The sequence below is a fragment of the Octodon degus genome, unplaced genomic scaffold, assembly GCF_000260255.1.
Source record: "Octodon degus isolate 3935 unplaced genomic scaffold, OctDeg1.0 scaffold00002, whole genome shotgun sequence".
Classification (NCBI taxonomy): Eukaryota; Metazoa; Chordata; class Mammalia; order Rodentia; family Octodontidae; genus Octodon; species Octodon degus.
In genome coordinates, this window is record NW_004524578.1 from 12,902,739 (window position 1) to 12,908,406 (window position 5,668).

The following is a 5,668-nucleotide window of genomic DNA, read 5'->3' on the forward strand; positions in this document are numbered from 1 at the left end:
GGATCACAAGTCCGCATCTTGTACAGCAATTAACCACTAAGAAGAATATATGCAGTGTATTATTTGTTGAAACTGTCCTTGCGATTTGATTTGAAACTGTCTCATTGCTATCTCTTTGTCAATAAAACTTTGAAAAAAAAAATGTAGCGAGTACATGTAGCCTTCCAAGCATCACAGGCTTCAGTGCAGCACAGTTTCCTTGTGGTCGCCTGGCTGATTCGCATCCACATCTCACTGTGCTGCCCATCACGACAAGAGCGTGTGCGACCAGGTGCTGTTAGCCTGGGAAGATATAAAAATTCAAAATTCCAAGTAGGCTTCCTGTGTAATTTCACACCAGGGCGAAGTAGAAAAATTGAAAGTCAAAAACCATCAAGCTGGGGATGATCTGCGTTGCTTCACTGTTTTTTCAGTCTGTCCTTCTATTTGCTTTGAAATTCCCAATGCCTCTGAGGACGGCCTTGAGGGTTTTCTGTTTGTCAGGATAGGACTTGAACCTGGGAATCCTGACATGCAGATGAGACTTTGTTTAGGGTCTGGGTGGCTCCTGGTGATGTCTATCTTTTAAAGAAGGTGCTCTGGAGATCTGGGCCAGGGCCCCCAAGACTCTAAGTTGGGACCTTGAGCTTCTCGGGGGACAGTCTTTGGTGGGAGTGCTTCTCCCCTCTCCAGTAACACTGAGAGGTAGGCTTTCGTCTTTGGGTAGGAGGGTGCTGGACCCAGCTTCTCCCCAGCTGCCTGAAAAGCCTTATGCAGGACAATTCCATGAGGAGATGCGCCTTCTCGTCTTTTCATTCTTTCTTTAAGGGAGTTTCCAGAACCAAAAATTTCCAAGAAGGGTAGGATGTGAAAAACACAAACAAATCCAAACAACTGGTGGAAATCATGAAAGACCCAGAAAGGAGTAAATCCTGTGTGTGTCAGGATGACAGTGAGAGATGCCAGGCTCCCTCCACATGCTGTTCCTGTGGACCTTTCTCCATTGCTGCCAATAGACAGCTGACACCTGCCACTTCCAGGTGGGGAAGTGCAGAAGCCAGAAGACAGAGATGTCAAAGTCCCACGTTTTAAAGAAAATAGCCAAATGAAAAACTGGTCCACACCTGAGGGAAGAGGATTGGCAGAATAGCTAGCAAAGGTAGTGTTTTCCCTACTCAATAAGAGTTTGAAAGAGCTTTGGGTTGCAGGGTAAAGAGGGCAAGAGGGAAGAGATATCTTGGTGAGATAGCTTAGCCGCGTCAGTGTTTCTCTGGCAAGCACAAGGTCCCAAGTTTGATACCTGGTACTACACCCCATTCTGGGTGTGGTAGCACATGCCTATAACCTCAGCAGGCAGGCTGAGACAGGAGGATCACCATGAGTCCAAACTATAGTATAATGAGACCCTCTATCAAAAACTAAAAAAAGTGTTAAAAAAATAAGAGGGGAAGAGGGAAGAAGGGATTAGAAGTTAAACTGTGTCTCCCAAAAAGTACATGTTGAAATTTTAACCCCTACTAACTGTGAACCTGACCTTATCTGGAAACAGTGTCCTTGCAGATGTAATCAAGGAAGATAAAGTTGTACTGAATTAGGATGGTGTCTTAGTTATTTCTACTTTTGCTGAGACAAAATACCCAGTACACACAAATTTATGGAGGAAAGGTTTATTTTGGCTCACAGTTTGTAGAGGTTTCAGTCCATAGTTGGCTGGCTCTGAGGTAGGGTAGCATGGCAGGGGAGAAATAGTCCATGGGGTATCAGGAAGAAGGCAACAAGCAGCAGAATCAGTAGGCTGCAGCTGGCCTTCTTTCTGTCCCTTTATCCAGGATAAAATCTGATCGATTGGTGCCACCCATACCCAAGGTGTGGCTTCCATTATCAACACCCTTAACCCCAGTATCAAACCCTTAATCTATATTCACATACTCCAAACCAGCCACCTTCAAAATGCCCTACCCATGAGTGCATGAGGCTTTGGGAGGTGGGCATCTAGATACAAGACAAAGATGGACCCTAAGCCAATGACTGCTATCCCTGCAAGGTAACTAGAGTTGGATGCAGTCATGCACAGGTGTAGAGACCATATGATGATAAAGGCAGAGACTGGAGTAATACTTCTCTATCTAGGAATGCCAAGAAACCTGCAACCACCTGAAGCTAGGTGGGTCAAGGCCCCTGGAGAGAGGATGGTCCTGCCAGTGCCTTGCTTTCAGACTTCTAGTCTCCAGAGTCAAATCCATCTCTTGCTATCAGCCACCCTGTTTGTGGCTGTTTGCTATAGCAGCTCTAGAAAATGAATTCAGGGTGGTTCTCTAATGACACACTTCCCAGGGGTACTGGTAGCTTTGAGAGGAGAGAAAAGCCCAGGGCCACATGCTTGTACCACTACGGCACAGAGGTAGTGAAGGCAATAGATTGTTGGGGGCAGGAAGAGGCTATGCACCTTTAGAGGAGTTCTGAGAAGGAACACGAGTGTCCTGGTGTCCTTGAGACAGAGTGAGTTGGGAGAAAAGGCCTGGGCAGACTCCTTGGCATGATGGAGTTGGCATCAGCTGACATTGGCAGGGACACTGTCACTGGGCTGTAGACAGTAGTACTGACCCAATTGCCCACATGGGCAGATCTGAGGGCGCTCCTGTGTGACATCCCTGCTCATCACTGAGGCTCAGAAATAATGGATGGAGAAGTTTATCAAGCATGAATGTGAGTGCCATCTTCATGGGTAAGAAAGTGAGAAGAGAGGATGGGACGCAATTCAGTGGAGATAAGGGACCACATCACTCTGCCACTCAAGGACCCGGATGACAGATTCACAGAAGGTGTAGGACAACTGCACCCCATCTTGGGGGCCCCAGAGCAGTAGGTGCTTCTTGCAGACAGACTCCAAAGAGGGTAAAGGCTGAGGTAGGAAGACCTGACTCCTCCTCAGGCATGGATGCATCAGCCAACGACCTGAGTGCTGCTCTGCAAATGTTCTCCCACCTAGTGAAGAGTGCTGGGGACCACGAGCTACATTTCTTTTGCTCACTCAGGACAATCATTGCGATGCTGCATGAGGCGCTCTGCTACGATGTCTCTTCTTGGGAAAAGGGAGTGGATGGAGGAAACCTGAGCTGTTTGAATTCAAACTTAAAATGGTGAGTTTACCCAAAATTGACTAAAATTACATTTTCTGCCTTCAAGCAGAAAGAAGCTTCAAATAGATTCTAGGCTGAGTGGTAGTAAAATAAAGCTACATTTTTCACAGACTTGAGTTTTATGAACTAGATTGATATTTACAGCAAATACAAATAGAAAGCTACACGTGAGGGGGGGATGTCACTGAGGGATGGGTACCATGACCTTCTAGGTTTCATTGATCTTAGCCCTTGGGGAAATTATCACACACCACAGGCTCCAGTCATTCTGCAGTTCCAGGAGTCTTTTTTGACAAGGGCCTTGCTTTCCCTAAGTGGCACAGGGGACACTCTCCTGCTTGGTGGGCAGCAGTGTTGTTGTCCCATTGGTCCATCTCTCTAACAGAGGAAGGTTTTAGGATGTCAACACCATGCCAATGGGTGCCAATAGTAGCCCCGAGGACTCCTAAGGGCATTGCCTCCACTTGACTGGGAACAATGCCAAGAGGCCAGTGGGGTGTGGGCTTTACTGAAGGATATGTGGTTGGCCAGAAGCCAGGCTGAGCTTTGAATTCAGCTCTCTGCTCAAGAGGCCCAAGATGCATGCATCGACTGGAAGCTTCTCAGCAGAGGGACCCGTGCCTTTCCCCTTTTGCAGTTCTCCTACCCACTGTGTCTCTTGCAGGGCCAGTACAATTTAGGCAGCCTGGTTGGAATTACTGCTGATGCATATGGAGGAGTTTTGTTTTTGCACAAGCAAAGTCAGAGAGGTTTGCATCAACTTGCATTTCTAACTAACTCCATCAGGAACTTTGATTCTGCTACTCCTCAGCCTCTTCTCTTGGTGCAAAGCAGTTGGCTCTTGCCACACTGCTCTCAGGGACACCTAGATAGATGGTCAGGTTGCGAGTATGACTTGTGTTGCGGTCCCAGGGCTTGGGCACATTTGTCTGTGCCCACCCTGCCATCCTCTGCCTCACAGGCTGTGACATTACTGTTGACCCAGAAAAGAAAGCTTTTTTCTAGGCGCCCTCTGCTAGACAGAGCATATTGTACAAGAGTTCGATAGTCACTTTGCTTGTAAAAGTGACTACTTTTTGTCCCGGAAAGACACAAAGAGCCTAAAGAAGCATTTTCTCTTGCTTGGCCCTTGGCGTAGACTCTGGCTTCTCTGTTGCATATGGAGCTTTTGTGAGAGGTCTTTATCTATGCAGCTTGCTCCTGCTTCTGATGCGTTCTAGCTGGCAACTGGGGAAGGCCAGCTTTGTGCTACACTTCATGAAGGGCACGAGCTGTGGCCTGGTCTGGGTCCCTCTGGGAAACCACAGGGAACAAATGCAATGGCGCCTTCTTGGCACATGCCTTGGTTACTTTTCTCTTGTTACTGAGACAGAATGCCCGACACCCAGGAGTAAGGAAGGAAAGGCTTAGCTCACAGTCTGTGGAGGATTCAGCCCCTACTCATCTGGCTCCAAGGCAGGGTGGCACATGGCAGAGGGCAGCAGTTCATGGCTGGGGTGGGATATGGGAGTTGGAAGTGAAAGTGGGCAGGACAGTTGCCGGGGAGATAGCTCAGTAGAATAAGTACCTGCCTGGCAAGTGCAGGGTCCTGAGTTCAATCCCCAGTACCAAAAAAAAAAAAAAAAAAAAAAAAGTGGGAAGGACAGTAAAAGCCAAAAGAACAAAAGGGGAGGAGCAGCAGAAAGTTAGCCTCCTTCTCTCCCTTATACTGTATGCAAGTACTGGCCCCAAGGTGGATGTAGCACTCACACCTGTAATCCCAGCTTTGGACCACAGATTAATCGAAGACTCTAGAAGCCCACCCCATGTCTACCTGAGGCTGTGGGGGGACATCTAGACATAAGCCATAACAGCGTTTCTCCCCATTGTTTGCTTCACAGAGCAGAACTTGGGCCACAGCTGGTGCCAGAGAGGAGAGAAACAGCTGGCCAGAGATGGTGTCATTTGGAGGTGTCTAGTCAGGACTTGTAGCAGGTGCATTACTATAGCTCCAAAAGGAGTAAAGAAAGGTTCACGTCACACACTTGTTTCTGCAGATGGCTCTCCCCAGACCCACCGCAGAGATGGGACTTCGATAGTAAGAAGAAGTCCAAAGAGACAGATCTGATAGTTAACATCAATCACTGGTGTCCAAAAATTATTTCCACTGGCTTTTGGTTGATAATCAGTACCCAAGGGAATAAAGAATAACAAATATTTTAGCAATTATTTTCCAGATTTCACATGCCTATCATTTTTACTACTGCTTAGGTGAAATGGTAGTATGTGTTCAAAATGCCATGGTCTGTTTTTATTCCTTAGCTATGCATTTGTGAGCACTTTGTGCATTTACCAGTCTTCATAACTATCTTTTAAAAGCTGGTAGTTGTATTATTAGGTGGTCTCCAATTTTTCAAGAAAATAAATAAGGTGATTAAAGATAGTTTCATGCATCAAACTTCTTCTCCATCTTTGCTTTTTAGTTTTATATTTAGATTTTTTTGTATATGTAGGAGTATTACACTTTAGGCTGTCAAATCTACCAAACTCTTTTGCTACTATTTCTGTTC